This window comes from Callithrix jacchus, chromosome 16 (assembly GCF_049354715.1).
Source record: "Callithrix jacchus isolate 240 chromosome 16, calJac240_pri, whole genome shotgun sequence".
Lineage (NCBI taxonomy): Eukaryota > Metazoa > Chordata > Mammalia > Primates > Cebidae > Callithrix > Callithrix jacchus.
In genome coordinates, this window is record NC_133517.1 from 37909565 (window position 1) to 37928719 (window position 19155).

Here is a 19155-nt window from a genome sequence, read left to right on the forward strand (position 1 = left end):
TTATTTTGTTATGAATTTTCAAAGTGATGGCTCTAATAGGATTATTGAGCAGATAATTGAGTACTTTTTCATTTTTAAAAACGTGCCATTAAATGTTGTGGCTTTTCATGTGGCTTTTTATTTCCCTTGCATTTGAATTGATGCTTTCTGTGAAAATGCTTTGTGGCTTAGCATTTACTTAGTATATTTTTAATAAGCTCTGAAATTTGGCATAAAAATAAAACTATATTTCCTTGAAAGACAGATTTGAATTTCTGTTTTTTTAAGAAGAATGTTGAGATGGGGTAGGCATAGGATTAATCATAGTGGCCTCATGGTACCAATGAAAATATCTCTGATAAAGACAAATTGAGCACAGAAATTTAAAAGGCATTTCTGTCACATATTATCTTTTCTTGTCAATTTTAAAGGTGGTATTAGAGTTTACTTGGGCATATTTAATGTGTAATTTTGAGATATCTTACTCCAGTAAGATTTATTTACATTATTTTATTTAAAGCACAGAAAGAAAGAAATCTTTTGTGCTAATAAAATTTATAAAAGAATTTTTACATGTTTATGTACAAGTTAATGATATTTTTCCCTTGCACTGTTATTGAATGATAAATATGTTTTTGTCAGTTCAATTTTATTTTTAATTGGCAGGGCAAATATCATTGTTATATTTCATAGATAGGGAGACTGAGACCAAAGAAAATTAGGTAATTTTTCAACATCATATAAAGAATAAAGGAGCCCACAAGTCAAATGGTTGGACCCTAGAGAATACTGGTTTTATGAGAAATGATGCCTTTTGCCACTGAATCTAATTTACAGGGTATTTTGGCATAATGCTGTAGACACTGTTTTGGGAGGGAAAACAGAATAACATTATAGCAAATTCCGAAATAAAACATGTTCTGATGACATAAACACTGACACATATTATAGCAACACTTCAGTGTTTTAATAATAAGAAAAAGCATCTTGGTGAAATTAAATAGGCCAAATTATTGCAGTTCTGAGGTTTAATTGGAGCTATAATGTATGTGTATGTGTGTGTATGTGTGTGTGTGTGTGTGTATATATATATATCTGTCTGTCTGTCTGTCTACCTACCTACCTACTTACCTATCTATCTGTCTGAAGTCATTTAATAACATATCATAGTTTAGTCAAATCTGTGTATCCAAGTGACATGGTCTGGATCTGTATCCCCACCCAAATCTCATGTTCAATTGTAACATAAGATGGTGGGGGACTGGTGGGAAGTGATTGGATCACGTGGGTGATTTCTCATGAATGGTTTAGCACCATCCCCCTTGGTTGTGAGAGTGAGTGAGTTCTCATGTGATTTGGTCATTTAAAAGTGTGTGATACCTTATCTCTGTCTCTCTGCCTTCCTCCTATTCTGGGCATATGAGGTGCTGCCTTCCCCTTTGTCTTCTGCCATGATTGTAAGTTTCTTGAGCCCTCTCAAGAGGCTGAGCAGATGCTGCCATGCTTCCTGTACAGCCTGCAGAATCATGAGGCAATTAATCCTCCTTTCTTTATAGATTAGCCAGTCTCTTGTACTTTTTAATAGCAATGTGAGAATGAACTATATACCATGTTCTGTCTATCATTTAAGTATTTTTAATGTGTCTTGCCCTAGAAAAACAGCAAGCTATTTGGTGGGGAAAGTGAATATTGAGTCTTCATGGCTTACCACTGGTGTTTAGTGCAGTGCCTTTATCAGTGACATTCAATAAATACTAGTTGAAATAATTGCATTCATATATCTTTATTCAAAGTGGAGAGAGCTTCTTAGTTTACTTTTCTCTCTTAAAACTTTTATGTACGTTCTTTCAGTATCTGCATATGATAATGTAACTGAGAGAGGGAACTTCTAGAGTGAATTATCTTGTAAAGGCCTTTGAAATTATGCGCCTTAACATTTCCTAACAGGAAATCTATATTGGACAGGATTATTTTTTCTACAGTCTAAGGCCTAAGCCAGATCTTCTCAGTCATTTCCCCAAATGCATGTTAAATAACCCAGAGATCCATTCTTACAATGGATTTAATATTTGACATTTTCCACCAGTTCATATTCATATTTTGAAAGAGTTCCAGTGCCACCCAGACATGCATATAAAACTGTTTTTATCCCATATGTTCATTCTTCACGGGGTATGTATTCCATTACTTGCAGTAAAAAAGTAGAAAATGTGCAAATCCCTTATATAAGGTCCTTAGCCAGAAACAATTCTATCTCCATGGAATTTCATAAATCTTTTCCAATTTATAAGCAAGAACTATATGACATTCCAGTGCTATTTCCAAAGAAATCCCTCTCTTCTGAGATTTCTTTCTCAGTTCTTTTTAATATTTCCAGGAAGCTCAATGTTCTTCCCAATCAGTAGGCTTTATAAAAATTATAATTGAGTTTAAAAACATAATAAATGCCTATTTAAAGTATGAAAAGGTACTATTATTAACACAAAAGGAAAATAAAGGCCCATGTAGCCTTATTTTTCCCCCTTCAAGCTTGAAAAAGCTTTAAGCCTCTCTTTTGCAGGCAAGAGAAGAGATTCTGGTACAGGAGATACTGTAAGTATGAAAGGATATCAAGAAGGGGTAAAGAAGACAATATGTATTTTGGCTTAGGGTCCGTCCTAACAAATATTCCCATAGAAGGTATAGTTAGAACCACTAAACTGGATAGGTTATAGACCTGCAAAGGATCAAAAACATAATATTCAATAGACAAAAAGAAAGAAAAAGCAAATGAAAAGTACAAATGTGACATCTCACTTTGGCTCTCTCCTGTCTCATCTTTGCCACCTCCTCAAGCATTGTCTCAATTTTATTGTAACTGATATTTTTTCAGGGCAAATTAAATATGTTTTTAAAAACCTCATTAGTCTTAAATGTTATTTAAGTTTCCATCATACATGTTTGACCTTTTAACTAAAGAAGCCTGTGTTTACTGTTGCTAGGTGCAACATCAACTTTTAAGATAATTGTGAGTGCATTTCAAGTAACACCTCCAGAACAGTTAAATTCTAGAGCTTTCACTTATAAGGAAAATGTCTCTATTTTTAGAAAGAGTAACAATTCTTTTATGATCATAAAACAAATGATGGTGGCCATGATCTTAACATATGGATAGAAAAGTTAAATGGCATTTGCTTGTTTGTTTGGATTGCAAGTTAAAAGCAGGAACCACATAGAAGGAAATAAATAAATGTCCTTTTTAAATATAATTTATTCCATTAGCTGAGAGAGGGAGACATTCAATTCAGGGTTCTAATAAAATGTAAGTTGAAAAATAATGTTCATTGCAGTCATATTACCATTAACATGGAGTTAAGCTGTACCATTCAAGGGTCCTTTATCACTGAATAATTTGAATACCTTAAAGACAAATGTGCAATGCCAAACTTATGTAATACCTTTGAACTGGGAATAAACCCCAAAAGAGCTGTGACTGCAAAAATGATTTCAACAAAAGTTATAAAAACATTGTCAGAGTTTAAAAATTGATTGTTCTACTTTAAATATATTTAGAATAAAAGATATTGTTCAACATATAATTATTCAAACATATAATTATGTTTGTAGTTATCAATTGATCATCTATCTGTCTATTGTACTTGATTCTTATCAGTAATGGTGGTTATGTTCTATAAAGTCATTTGAATACTGAATTTGAACATTTGAATACTGAACAGTGCACTTCTCCTAAGGGAAATCTTCTGAATTTCTGATCATATCATTTTTGTCTACTGATTAATATATAACCTTGTTTTGTGTATGCTTCTGAATAAAGACACCTTATTTAATATATGTTGGTGCCCTAACATTGAACTTCTGGACAAAAGCACTATAACTCATACCTCAACAATGCCTATCTAGCACACACATAGTTTTGTCAGAAGGCACATCATAGCCTTCTTACACGTGGGAACACTAGACAGAACTACAGTACTATGCTCAGGGGTCACTTGAAACAGCAAAATCACCCAATAAAAAACACACAGAAATCTGAAAAACATGGTGCTAAGTTTATCCATCAAAAGGATATTCATTTATAGTATGAGAGCTGAAACAAGAAGGCAAGATGTTTTCTTGTTTGACTTCAGCTGGGAACATGAATGTCCCAGCTGAAGAGACTCTTAATTTTTCACCACCCTGCACATGAATGTGTCCAAGAATGACTATAAAAGTGCTGTAAGTCTTGAATTTGAGGTTACAAATAAATTTTGATTAGTAGGCAATTCATCAAAATAGAACTCATGAATAATGAAGATTGATTGTATGTAGTTATAGCTATGTGTGCGTGTGTGTGTGTGTGTGTGTGTGTGTATTTGCATTTGCTAAGAGGTTATTCACTCTCCAATGGTAAATGTTTCTGCAAAAAATAATTTTGTTAAAAAGAAAAAAAACAGATTTAAAAATAGATTATTATATGGTTTTGAAAAATTTTATACTGTTAGATGTTTACCACTACAGCTTTGTACAGAACAGTTTTACCATCCAAGAGTTTCCCTATGGTCCACCTACATAGACAATCTCTCTTCCTGCCTCACAACCTCTAGCAACCACTGATCTGTTTTCTCTACTTGTAGTTTGGCCTTTCCAGAATGTCATCTAAATGAAATCATACAGTATGTAGCCTTTTCAATCTGACTTTTTTCACTTAGTACAATGCATTTGAGATCCAGTCACATTTTATCATTTATCTTCAATCATTTTTCCCTATATCATATGAATGTGCCACAATTTGTGTATGCATGCATTTGTTAAAGAATATAATGAGTTCTTTTTAGTTTGGGGCCACTCTGAATAGAGCAGCCTTAAACAGTTATACACAGCTTTTTCTATAAACTAAAATGTATTTATATTATCTATGTCCCTAGGAGTGGAATTGTTCTTCCATTTTGCATTTTCCCCCTAGCAATGTGAGAGAATTCTCATTGGTGATTGGTATTGTCAGTTTTATTTTATTATTATTTTATCATTTTAGCCATTTAAATGGGTCTTTAGTGGTATCTCATGTCATTTTAATTTTCATTTTCCTAATAGTGTTGTTGAACATATTTTCATAGGTTTACTTCCCATCCATATATGGCTTTGGTGAAATAATTGTTCAAAAATTTGCCCTTTCAAAAAATTGTGTTGTTTGTCTCCTTATTGTTGAGTTTAAGAGTTCTTTACATGTCCTAGACACAATTCTTTTGTTAGACATGTGCCTTCTCTTTTATTCTCTTTCAAAGAAAAACAGTTTTTAAGTTTGAGGAAGTCCAGTTTGTCATTTTTTCTTTTATGGATTGTGCTTTTTGGTGTTCTATCTAATAAAGTTTTGTCTAATTCAGTATCACACAAATATTCTCTCATATTTTCTTCCAGAGGTTTTGTAGTTCTACATTTTACATTGAAGGGTATGATTTATTTTGAGTTAATTTTTGTATAAATTCTGGGATATGGGTCAAGTTTATTATTTATTTATTTTTTGCTATAAATGAAAGTCCAATTGTGCCAACACAACTTTTAAAAAGCCCATTCTTTCTCCACTAAATTGTCTTTGTGTTTTTGTCAAAATTGGGTTATCCATAAATGTGCGTGGGTCTAATTCTGACTGTCTATTCTGTGCCATTGAGATAATTACCTGTCTGACACTGATTCCATGCTGTCTTAATTGCAGTAGCTTTGTAAGATACCTTGACATGAGGTAGTATTTAGCACCCCCTCCTTAAGGGGAGGGACAGCACCTTTTCAAGTGAAGGGAATAAAATAATTTAACAAGATACATTCATTCATTACTTAACAACAGGGATGTGTTCTGACATGCTTTGCTAGTCATTTTTGTCATTGTGTGAACATCATGGAGTGAACGTACACAATCTTACATGGTATAGCCTACTACATACATACCCAGGCTATATGGTATATTCTGTTCCTAGGCTAAAAACCCATGTAGTGGCATGGTGCAGTGCCTCACACTTATAATGCCAGCACTTTGGGAGGCTGAGGTGGGTGGATCACCTGAGATCAGTAGTTCAAGACCAGCCTGACCAGCATGGTGAAAACCTGTCTCTGCTAAAAGTACAAAAATTAGTTGGGTGTGATGGCCTGTGCCTGTAATCACAACTGAGGCTAAGGCAGGAGAATCTCTTGAACCTGGGAGGTGGAGCTGCAGTGAGCTGAGATCGCGCCATTGCCCTCCAGCCTGGGCAAAAAGAGTGAAACTTCCTCTCAAAAACAAAAAAACAAAAAACAAAACCAAATCTATGTAGCAAGTTGGTGTACTGAATACTGTAGGCAACTGCAATACAATGGTAAGAACTTGTGTCTCTAAACATATCTAAATATAGAGAAGATACTGTAAAAATACAATAGAAAAGATACAAAGTGGTATATCTGTATAGAGTACTTACAATGAGTGGATCTTACAGGACTGGAAGTTGCTCTGGGTGAGTCAGTGAGTGTGATGGCCTAGGGCAATGCTGTACACTTCTGTAGACTGTATGAACAGTGTACACTGAGCCTACACTAAATTTGTAAAAAATATTTTTCTTTCTTCAACAGTAACATAGCTTACTGTAATTTTTTGTACTTTATGAACTTCTTAAAAAATCTTTTGTTTTTTTTTGTAATAACACAGCTTAAAACCCAAATGTTGTATGGCTATACAAAAATATCTTCTTTATTATATCTTTATATTACAAGCCTTTTAATATTCTTAAAATTTTTCCTTTTTTCCCCTTTTTAAACCTTTTGTTAACAATTAAGACACATACATTAGCTGAGGCCAACACAGTGTTAAGATCATGAATATCACTGTCCTTACCTGAATGAATATATCACTAGAACTAGGTCTTCAGGGGCAATAACACACATGAACATGTCATCTCCCATAGTAACAATGCCTTTTCCTGTAATATTTCCTGAAGGACTTGGCTGAGGCTGCTTTACAGTTAACTTTTCTTCAAATAAGATAAGTAGGAGTACACACTAAAATAACAATAACAAGTATAGTGTAGTAAATATGTAAGCCAGTATCATAATTATGTATTATAATCATCTATCTATGGTAGAGTAAATAATACTGTACTTCATAGCACATTAACCATCTGTTATATATAGTACAGTAAATAATTACTGCACAGTATATAACAGATGATGATTATATGTTCTATAAAGAAATGTGCTATACTTTTATATTAGCAGTGTAATAGGTTTATTTACATTAGCATTATTGCAAACACATGAATAATGCATGGTGCTATGAAAATATGGCAGCATTATCAATAAGGTGATAGGAATTTTTCAGCTTTATTATAATCTTATGGGACCACCATCATATATGAGGTCTGTGGTTGACAAAAGTGTTATGTGGTGCATGTCTGTTTTAAACTACCACAAACACTTTTCCCTTTTTCCCCAATAAGCATAATGCTGTAAACTTCCCCCAAGCACTGCTTTAACTTTTCAACACTTTTGATATGTTATTTTTATTTCCATTAAGTTCAAAATATTTTCTAGTTCCCTTTGCATCATCTTTTGTTTGCCATGAATTATTTAAATGTATATTGTTTAATTGCCAAATATTTGAAGAGTTTCAAGTTATTTATTTGTGAGCTTCTAATTTAACTTTGTTATGGTCTAAGAATATATTTCATTTTACATTACTATTGTTTTGTTTTGTGGCTAAGAATATTGTCTATGTTTGTGAATATTCCAGGTATACTTGAAAAGAATGTATATTCGACCATCATTGGGTCTATTCCATAAATTTTAATTTGGTCAATTTAGTTAATAGGATTTTTCTGCTCATTTTTCATCTACTTGTTCTAGCAGAGATTGGAAGAGGAGAATTGAAGTCTTTGGATATGTGTCTATTTCTCTTTTCAGGTTTTATTAGATTTTTTTATGTGTTTTGAAGATTTCTTACTAGGCGTGTACACATTTAAGATTTTTATTTCTTCATAGTGAATTAAGCTGTAGTAAATATGTAATGACTCTCTTCTCAGTAATTTTTTTTGTTGTTAGATATTTACTTTATTCAGACATCAATATGGCTACTCAGTCTTTGTTTTTAGTTTTAATGGATAATTAATAGTTGTATATATTTTAGAGGTATATGTGATATTTTAATACAAACATATACTGTGCAACAATCAAATCAAGGTAAATAGAATATCCATCACCTCAAGTGTTTATCATTTATTTGTGTTAGAAACCTTGCAATTCCATTCTTGTAGTTTTTTGAAATATATAATAAATCAATTGTTACCTATAATTGCCCTATTGTGCTGTCAAACACTAGATCCTGTTCCTGCTATCTGTTTTTGTACTAATTAACCAATCTTTCCTTATCCTCCCTTTCCCACTACCCTTCCTAGCTTTTAGTAACCATCATTCCACTCTGTCTCCATGAGTTCAACTGGTTTTTAGCTCTTGCATATGAGAGAGTTGTGAGAAAATAAATGTGTGTTCTTTATAATTTATATAGTAGTGGATATTTCGTTATAGCAGCACAAATGGACTAAGACATCGTAACCAATAGTTACTTTACATTAATGTAAATTGACATTTGCATACTAAAATTCCTAAATTTTTAATGTTTTGTATACCTTCGGTTCAGGCTCTTATAGAGAATATGACAAAAACGTTTAACCTACCTAATGAGGTTTGGATGTTTGTCTCCAAATTTCATATTGAAATGTAGTCCGCAATATTGGAGGTGGGGCCTGGTGGAAGGTGTTTGGATCATGGGTGAGATCACTCATGAATAGCTTTGTTCTGTCTTTGCAGTAGTAAATGAGTTGTAGTGAGACCTAGCTGTTTAAAAGTGTGGCATCTCCCCCTTCTCTCTTCTTCCTGCTCTCACCATGTGATATAAAAGCTTCCCCTTTGCCTTCTGCCACCACTGTAACCTTTGTGAGGCTCTCACCAGAGGCAGATGCCAGTACCAGGCTTCTTGTGCTTGCTGAAGAACTGTGAGCCAGTTAAAACTCTTTCTTAATAAATTTCTCATCCTTAGGTACTTCTTTATAGCAAGGCAAAAATTGCTTAATATACTATTCTTCTATATATCATGCAAAAAATGTATTTTAATTATTTTCTGATAGACTATCATGTCAAGAAAATCATGGTCACAAGCTCTGTCTGCTACTCTTGTACAATTCCCTATCTAGTCGATTGAACAGCAACTCCTGAAAGATGTTCTTTCAATCCCCAAAATCTGTGAACATGTTTCCTTAAATGACGTTTACAAATGTGAATAAGTTAAGGATCTTGAGATAGGGATATTATTCTTCATTCTCTGGGTGGGCCCAATATAATAAAAAAGGACCTAGGCTGGGCACGGTGGTTCACGCCTGTAATCTCAGCACTTTGGGAGGCTGAGGCTGGCAGATCATGAGGTCAAGAGATTGAGACCATCCTGGCCAACATGGTGAAACCCCATCTCTACTAAAAAATATAAAAATTAGCTGGGGGTGGTGGAGTGTGCCTGTAGTCCCAGCTACTGGGGAGGCTGAGGCAGGAGAATTGCTGGAACCCAGGAGGCAGAGATTGCAGTGAGCTGAGATTGCACCACTGCACTCTAGCCTGGCGCTTGTCTCTGTCTCAAAAAAAAAAAAAAAAAAAAGGAACTAAAGAGGAAGACAAATACATCAGAGTGGGAGACAAAGATGTGAACAGACGTTGGAGTGATAGAATTGCTGGAAGAGGGCCATGAGTCAAGAAATGTGGGTAGCCTCTAGAAGCTGTGAAAGACAACACACGAACACACATATACACACACAAACAAAATAAAATAAAAGAATTATTCCTGGAGTCTTCAGAAGGAATGCAGCATGGCCATATCATATTATTTTCTGAGTCTTAGCAGAATATTTATATATGTAATTGATTGTATTAGTTTCCTTTGATGTTGTAACAAATTATCGTAAACTTAATGCTGTAACCCACAAATGTATTATCTTTTAGTTCTGGAGGTGAGAAGTCCAAAATGGGTTGCAAATGCAACCACTAAGTCCTGGTTCAAAATATTTTAAGACAAGATTCAGTCTATAAAATGGAAACTTGTGAGATAATCTAGCTAATCAGATTAATGGTTTACTGAACAATTGACATAAAGAAGGTCTTCAGGCAAATAGTTTGTGAAACAGGTTTACTGTACACTTGTTACCAAGTGTACTTGTTATCTAAGTGGAATAAGAATGAGGATCCCCCGCCCCAAACCACAAGGTATATGAAAGAGATTTATTACTTACGAATGGGCAACAAGGGACAATAGAAGCCCTGGATTCAAGGCAAGCCAGTCCCCCAAGTCTCAGAAAGCTTTCCTGGTAGTCATAGTCTTAACTGTTTGTGTCCCACTTGTGCTGCAGATGAGAGACCTGGGAAAGCAGCCCATCCTGACTTTTATATCCTAGGGCATGTGACTCATTAGGCTAAAGCATTAAAGGACATTCTGATTCTAGGAGGGATTGGAGCAGAACCTAGGATGTTCTAGCCAGCTCCCTTTTATCTCAGTAAGTTTTAGAGTAACTTTGGGGAATTGTAAGTGAAAAAATGGGGAGAATTGGGTTATCCCAACCACCTGGGGAAGTGTCCTGTATGAGTATATAGCAGAACAAATTTTAATAAAAGTTAAAATTGCATGTTTTGAAAGCTATATCTTTTTAAAATTAAATTTGCTCTGATTTCATATATATACACACACGTGATATATGTGTGTGTATGTGAGTGTATTGTGTGTATACACCAATATTTCTACATATATACCTACATACAGACACCACAAATATACATATAAACACATACACTTATTATCTGAGATCTCAAATTTGCCAGAGGTGTGCAAATTGTGATATTTTTCAGGAATATCATCTACAAAAATTGGCAGAGTTGCCTTAACTTTTGTATTAAGGTTTCTTTTCTATTTCTACTTTTTTAATGATTTATTCCTTTGTTTATTTACTCAACAAAAATTCATTATCACCACTTTTTGTACAAGTCACGTATTAGATACCGTGAGCAGAAGAAACCCTCTTACAGAGTATTTCTCTGTAAGCCCTCACTACAGAGTATTTTATAATTTAGTGGGAGAGACCCAGATTTAACAAATAGCCTTAACAACAAAGCAGAATTGAATCAATATCACATAAAAGTATGTGCAATGGACTTTGAGAGTATAAAGGGAGTAATTAATTATACTTGGAAGGAGGAAGAAGGAGACACTTAAATTGGATCTTTAGAATGTAAAGCATTTAAACAAGTAGAGAATGGAGAAAGAAGAATTATTTAAATTTTCTTACTTCTTATAGTCCTGGAGTTTATCCTATTTCTTTTATATCATTTTCCTATATTATTGTTATAATTCTAAAAAATGTAGTATTTAGAAAAAATTATCATAAACCATACTTTGCTATTTTGTGTATTGTTAGGCCCTAACTAGACATTTGTAATAGAATGGAAAAAAGATAATCAGGCAATAGCTATGTGTTTTTATACACACATGATGTACAAACCTTCACTTAGAGTTGGTCAGTATCTTAGTCTGTTCATGCTCCTGTAATAACATACTGTGGACGATGTGGCTTAAGCAACTCATATTTGTTTTCTGCCTCTATGAAGGTGGAAAATTCCAGGATGAGGGTTCTAGTAGGGTTCTGTTTCTGGTGAGGGTTCTCCTCTTGGCTTGCAGATATCTGCTTTGTCCTCACATACCTTTGTTTGAGAGAGATGGGGGTGGGGGGTGGGGAGAGAGAGAGGGAGTAAGAGAAGGGGGGGAGAGAGAGAGAGAGAGAGAGAGAGAGAGAGAGAATCCCTTTCTCTTTGTATAAGACCATCAGCTCTATTGAGTTAGGATCTAACTCTTATAACTTCATTTCATCTTAATAACCTCCTAAAGATCCTACTCCAAATATAGTCACATTAAGTGTTCGAGCTTCCATGTATGGATTTTGTGTGCACACAGTTTGGTTTATAGCAGTCACAAAAAGTCAAATGGAATTACAATATATATTTTAAAAGGCAGTGAGTGCTTACTTTACTATGTGCCAAGCACCATTTTTGACATTGAAAATAGCTGCAGGGATACCCCTAGTTATATGGGTTATTATTTTGGCAGCAAAGTTGCCAAAAATTAAATGACAACTAAATAAACACAATATTTGTGGTTTCAAACAAATTCTATGAAGTAAATAAGTGAGGTGATAAGATAAACTAGGAAGAAAAAGTAGTACTTATTTAGATAAGTAAAGATTTTATAGCTTCTCTGAAGCTGTCATATTTGAACTAAGATGGAAAGAATGAAAGAGAACCAGTCAGATGAAGATAAGAGAAAATAATTTTCTAGTCAGAGGAAGTAAGTGTATAAGCCTTGAAAAGGGTTCATGTTGTAGTTTGAAATGAAGAGTGGCCAGTTTGGCTGGACTATGATAAACCAGTAGAAGACAGTTTGGAGATGAACTTGTTCAAATGGGCCAGGGTCAGGTTTTGTAAGGTCTGAGAAGCAAAGGGAATTAGGAATTTATTCAGGATGCCATTAGAATTCAACAAAAGATTTTAAGCAGAAGATTAACAAAACCCTCTCAGTTTTAAAGAGAATACTTTGGGTTGCCATGTGGAGCATGGATTATAAGGGGGACAAGAGAAGAAACAGAGATGCCACTAACGCATACAATGCTTTAGTGTAAATTAGAAAATGGTGTCCATTTCGTGAGGCACTTTACCTCCATCTGTCCGAAAACTATATTATACAGATTTTACTGGAATAAGACACTTTACTTCCATGTTAGGAAAAGTGTCATAATAAAAAAAACCATGCCAATTATGGCAGTGATGTCCTTTCGTGTGTGTATGAACAATACACATGGAGACAAAGAGTGGAAGCAAAGAGACCGACTGAGAGTCTCTTGCATTTATCCAGGGGAAGAGTGTGCATAAGATGCATTTCTATGTCCCAGTCTCTAGTGAAAATGAAAAGAAGCAGAGTGATTCAAAACACATTTGGAACTAAAATTGCAGGGCTAACGATGTTTGAAGTTAGATGAAGAAAGTGAGAATCCAAGATTACAATTTTATAGGGATTTGAGCTATGACAGAAAAGAAATTAAGAGTATTTTATTTTTATTGTTGCTGTTCATGGTGGGGGAGAAGAAATCAATAATTTTTCAAGTCCATGATTACTGGAGGTTTAGTATTTCAAGAGAGCCGTATAAATCACTGCTATTGAATATTGACAGAAATACAATAATGTCACAGTAATCAAAACTGTCACATCAGCTAAGAGGAGGTCAGAATTGTTATGAATAGTATAGTAAATCATTACAAACTGCAAGATATTTGCAAAAGGGAAATGTAAGATAATCTTGGCATTCAAAGATTTAACATTCTGAATTTTACAAGCTGTAAGCAGGCAAACCATTTAAATTTGGTTGAAGAACAAGATGAAGAAGCACATGCTATAGGGCTGTTACACATATGCCCATCACACACTGCCTAAGTGTATGTCTTGCTGGTGCCCAAAAATCTCAGTTCTGCTTTGTTGTTGTGTATCAAAACATGACCTAATGAAATCCTCATCATAATAATAATGGTGAAAAGTGTTATTACTTAGATTTAACAGATAATTGTATGCTATGTTTAACAGATGAAATTGTATGCTATGTTGTTAGTCACAAAATCAGGTCATAGAAGATCTTTGGGCAAATCTCTTGCTAATTACAAGGACCTATTAATCAAGGCCATTTAGTGCCACCTGATAAATGAATAGAATTTGCACTTCTGAATCATTTGACAAGGCTCTGTCACTGAAGTGGGGCTTTATGGAAAATTCCTGTTATCATGTATGGGTTGAGTACGCTCTCGTTAAATAATACACTAGTCCAGCGGGATTCCATCAGGGTCAGATTTCTTCAACAAAAAGCACTGATGGAAACCCCAGATCTTTGTAAAAATGTTTCCAGTTAATCTGAGGTCTGGTTTTGCTTAGGATATGAGAAACTTTAATATACAATTAAGAAATGGTTTTTCACTGAAAGAGTTTAGATGATCAAACAAGTAGGGTATAAAATACAAATGTTTAGAAGTTTTTTTTTTTAATTTTTTATTGGATTTTAGGTTTTGGGGTACATGAGCAGAGCATGCAAGACAGTTGCGAAGGTACACACATGGCAGTGTGCTTTGCTTTTCTTCTCCCCTTCACCCACATTTGGCATTTCTCCCCAGGCTATCCCTCCCCACCTCCCCCTCCCACTGGCCCTCCCCTTTTCCCCCCAATAGACCCCAGTGTTTAGTACTCCCCTTTCTGTGTCCATGTGTTCTCTTTTTTCATCACCCACCTATGAGTGAGAATATACGGTGTTTCATTTTCTGTTCTTGTGTCAGTTTGCTGAGGATGATGTTCTCCAGATTCATCCATGTCCCTACAAACGACACAAACTCATCATTTCTGATTGCTGCATAATATTCCATGGTGTATATGTGCCACATTTTTCCAATCCAGTCTATTATCAATGGGCATTTGGGTTGATTCCAGGTCTTTGCTATTGTAAACAGTGCTGCAATGAACATTCGTGTACATGTGTCCTTATAGTAGAACGATTTATAGTCTTTTGGATATATACCCAGTAATGGGATTGCTGGGTCAAATGGAATTTCTATTTCTAAGGCCTTGAGGAATCGCCACACTGTCTTCCACAATGGTTGAACTAATTTACACTCCCAGCAACAGTGTAAAAGTGTTCCTTTTTCTCCACATCCTCTCCAGCATCTGTTGTCTCCAGATTTTTTAATGATCGCCATTCTAACTGGCGTGAGATGCTATCTCAATGTGGTTTTGATTTGCATCTCTCTGATGACCAGTGACGATGAGCATTTTTTCATATGACTGTTGGCCTCATATATGTCTTCTTTTGTAAAGTGTCTGTTCATATCCTTTGCCCACTTTTGAATGGGCTTGTTTGTTTTTCTCCTGTAAATCTGTTTGAGTTCTTTGTAAATTCTGGATATCAGCCCTTTGTCAGATGGGTAGACTGCGAAAATTTTTTCCCATTCTGTTGGTTGCTGATCCACTCTAGTGACTGTTTCTTTTGCCGTGCAGAAGCTGTGGAGTTTCATTAGGTCCCATTTGTCTATTTTGGCTTTTGTTGCCAATGCTTTTTGTGTTTTGTTCATGAAGTCCTTGCCTACTCCTATGTCCTGGATAGAAGTTTTTAAAACAAATTTTGTATTTACTAGGAATGAAGTCACTCTCACCTAGAATGTCCCTTAAGTGATTACCGCAAACTTATATTAAGATATTATAGTTGCCTGCAAAACTGAAGAAAAATGAAAGACTTCTTTTAGAGGAAAAATAATTTGTTAAACTAAACATAAGGTTTAAAAAATTCTCATCAGCCTTAACTGCCTTATAAAACTTTCTGGAAATATGTTTAAAGCTTTACTGAAGGTTTTTAAAAACATACACATACAGAAAGTTCCTACCATCTTTTTTCTCTTGCCATGAACTATGAAGACAGTCCCAAAGATATCAATAAAACAGTTTTTATATGTGTTCTTATCAAAATGAGGATTTTAGTTTGGACTCTAATGTCTTTATGGGTATGGTTTTAAGGCATATGTTTATAAAAGGAATAATTCTGCCCTTGTGAAGTTTATGTCAAGTCTTCAAGTCAAAACCTCTAATAAATTCTGAATATGAAAGTGGAAATATAAATCCATTATGATTTTATAAGTAACTCCATAACCTCACTATCAAAAAAGAAGAAAAAAGAAAACCCTTGACAACTGATATTTAGTTGTTTCTCAAAAAGTAACTTTAATTTTTTTCTGATCTTTTTTACTTTATGACTTTCTAAAATTGTGCTCCAAGTACTGCATAAGACCAATATTTGACTCAGCTGAATTATGAGGCTGCTGAAACCTAGAAATATAGGACTTTATTATTATATATATATATATTATATATGTAATTTATTTTTTACACATTCATCTGTTGATGGACACTTAGGTTGATGCAACCTAGGTTGGCTTGGGATAGCTGTTGTGAATACTGCTGCATGTACATGGGCATATCGATCTCTCTCTGATGTACTGATTTTATTTCCTTTGAGTTTATACCCCATTATGGGGTTGTGAATCATATGGTAGTACCATTTTTAATTTTTGAGAAACCTTCATGCTGATTTTCATAATAGCTGTACTAATTTACATTTCTACTAACTGTGTAAGGATTGCCTTTTCTATACATCCTTGCCAATGCTTTATACCTTTAGTATTTTTGATAGTAGACATTTAAACAGGTGTGAGGTGATAGCTTATTGTGGTTTTAGTTTGCATTTCTTTGATGATTAGTGATGTTGAGCATGCTTTCAGAAACCTGTTGTTATTTTATGTCTTCATTGGAGAAGTGTTTATTCGGGTCCTTTGCTCATTTTTTTTTTCAAATTTTAAAATACTTTTTAATTTATTCTTTGTCTCTTAGTTGTTCAGGAACATAGTATTTTATTTTCATATATTTGTGAATTTTCTCAAATTCTTCTTGTTTTTGATTTCAAGTTTTGTACCATAAAGATCAGAAAAAATAATTTATATGATTTTAATCTTCTTAAATTTGTTAAGCCTTATTTTTTGGCCTAATATGTGATGTATCCTGGAGAATGTTTCATGTGGGCTTGAGAAGAAGGTGTGTTTGCTGTTAGATTCTATATGTCTGTTAGGGCCATTTGGTCTGAAGTCTAATGCTTTCTTACTGATTTTCTGTCAGGATAATCTGTCCATTGCTGAAAGTGGAATAATTTAAGTCCCCTGTTATTATTGTGTTCCAGACTATTTCTTCCTCAATTTTGTTAAGATTAGCATTATATATTTAGGTGCTCTGATGTTAGGTATATATGTATTTATACCTGTTATATCCTGTTGATGAATCAATCCCTTTGTTATTACATAATGACCTTTGTTTGTGTGACTGTTTTAGACTCAAAGTCTATTTTGTCTGGTATAAGTATAGCCATTTCTACTCTCTTTTGACTTCTATTTCTGTGAAATATTTTTTACTATTCTTTTATTTTTGGTTTATGTGTATTCTTAAAGGTGAAGTGAGTCTCTTCTAGGAAGTATATAGTTAAGTTTTGTTTTTCAATTCATTCATCCACTCTACGTCTTTTGATTGGAAACTTTTATTCATTTATATTCAAGATAGTTATTGATAGGCAAAGACTACCAACATAAAAATCTTAAGGATAATCAAAATATAGTTTTGAATTAAAATATTTTTAGGATAGATTACATGGCTACACATAAATGATACAAACACAGATGTGCATTTGTGCCACATTTATATAGCTAGATAGATGTGAGCCTTCTCCCTCTATCCATGTTACATTAAATGCAGAATAAAGTTAGAGAAGTCCACTGTTTTATTAATCCATCATCCCATTTTAGGAATTCTTAATGAAGAATGAGATAAAAAGTCATAAATTGCCATTTGGATTTAGATCGGGGAAGAGTAATTTGAACATTTCAGATATAGAATTTATGCATCTAAAATATTATTTAATTTATTTGTGCCCCAATTCCCTAGAAAATTAGGAGTTATTCTTAACTAAATCAGCTATACTCAGCATATGTCAGGATTGGCTTTCTTTTACCTGTGATTTACCTGAAACCACATGAAAATGTAAGTGTGTGTGTAAGCAGTGTTGAGTACAGTAAGTATATTTCAATTATTTGATAAGCAAAGAAAATACATAAATGAATACATGTATGCACATATATAATCAGGTAGTCTACAGCAACTAGTAGGATACAATAATTAATGGGACATATTAACATACTGTGATACTTCTAAATTACAGAGTACGTGCCATGTTAGCATAACTCAGTTTAAGAGAAACTAAGCTTATGTAAATGCTGATTACCAGGGATTTTGAAGTGAATATAGTGCTTGAACTAGAATTGCATTTCTAGCTATGGAAAAACCCATCGGACTCCATAAAAGTGTGCAAAACTCAGCCAGGCATGGTGGCTCATGCCTGTAATCCCAGCACTCTCGGAGGCTAAGGCGGGCAGATCATGAGGTCAGGAGTTCAAGACCAGCCTAACCAACATGGTAAAACCCACTCTCTACTAAGAAATACAAGAAAAATTAGCCTGACATGGTGGCACATGCCTTTAGTCCCAGCTACTCAGGAGGCTGAGGTAGGAGAATTGCTTGAACCCTTGAACCCAGTAGGTGAAGTTTGCAATGAGGCAAGATCATGCCACTGCACTCCAGCTTGGGCAATGGAGTGAGACTTCATCTTAAAAAAAAAAATGTTTAAAACTCCTGCTCTAACAGGCAAGTTCTCTACCCTATCTAAAGGAAAAGACTACAGTGAGGTTCAAACCAAGAAACACTGAGCTGATATGGGCCTCAGTCAAGGCAAGGCTTAATGACCCATTGCAACTAGCTAAGGGGTTATATGGGTAACTTTTATTGTTTAATAAATTTCATTCCTTTATTTTTCCTGAATGAGTGACTTACAAATTGATCCCTGTAAAATTATGCATTAGACCTTGGGTTTTAAAATTGTAAATAGCAGGTTCTGTTGATGAGTTAATTGCACATAGTCTTCTTGTTAGAGCAAATACATAAATTTTACAATTAAAATTTTCAAAAATTTGAGTAGAAAGGAAATTTATTCTTCTACTCTTATGTCTATTTCAGGAATAAAACAGAGAAAGAGAGCTTTACTTTACAATGTACTGTTCTCTTGCAGACAGACAGTGAGACATAGATCTGATTACACATGGAAGTAATAGCAGTATTCTTAGGCTATCTCCCAAACACTATTTTTCTACTTCTTTTAATTAAACCCTCTTATCAGTTCCTTTATACTTATTTCAAATAATAAGAAATGAAAGAGCAGAAACCCCAGCAGTTTATCAGAGTGTTAGTGGATATGCATTTCTCCTCCAGTTGCCACAGATTGCTTTTATATCTGTAATAACATTTCTGTAACTTAAAATGTAATTTAATAACAATTCCTTGCAATAGATTTTTTTAAATTTGCTTAAAATTTTTATCTTCTTCTGCTTCCTACTTGATTCTTTCAAAATTCAAATAATTTGCATCCATCCGTTTGTGACAAAATAACTTTGAAAGTCTTTGAAATTTTTATAGATTTTCAT

General features: G+C 34.1%; 1 protein-coding gene across 5 annotated transcripts in view; it reads left to right on the top strand.

The window, feature by feature from the left end:
• Window positions 1-19155, top strand: part of LOC108588667 (uncharacterized) — a 708321-nt gene that overhangs the window by 515065 nt on the left and 174101 nt on the right. The gene's annotated exons all lie outside the window — the stretch shown is intronic.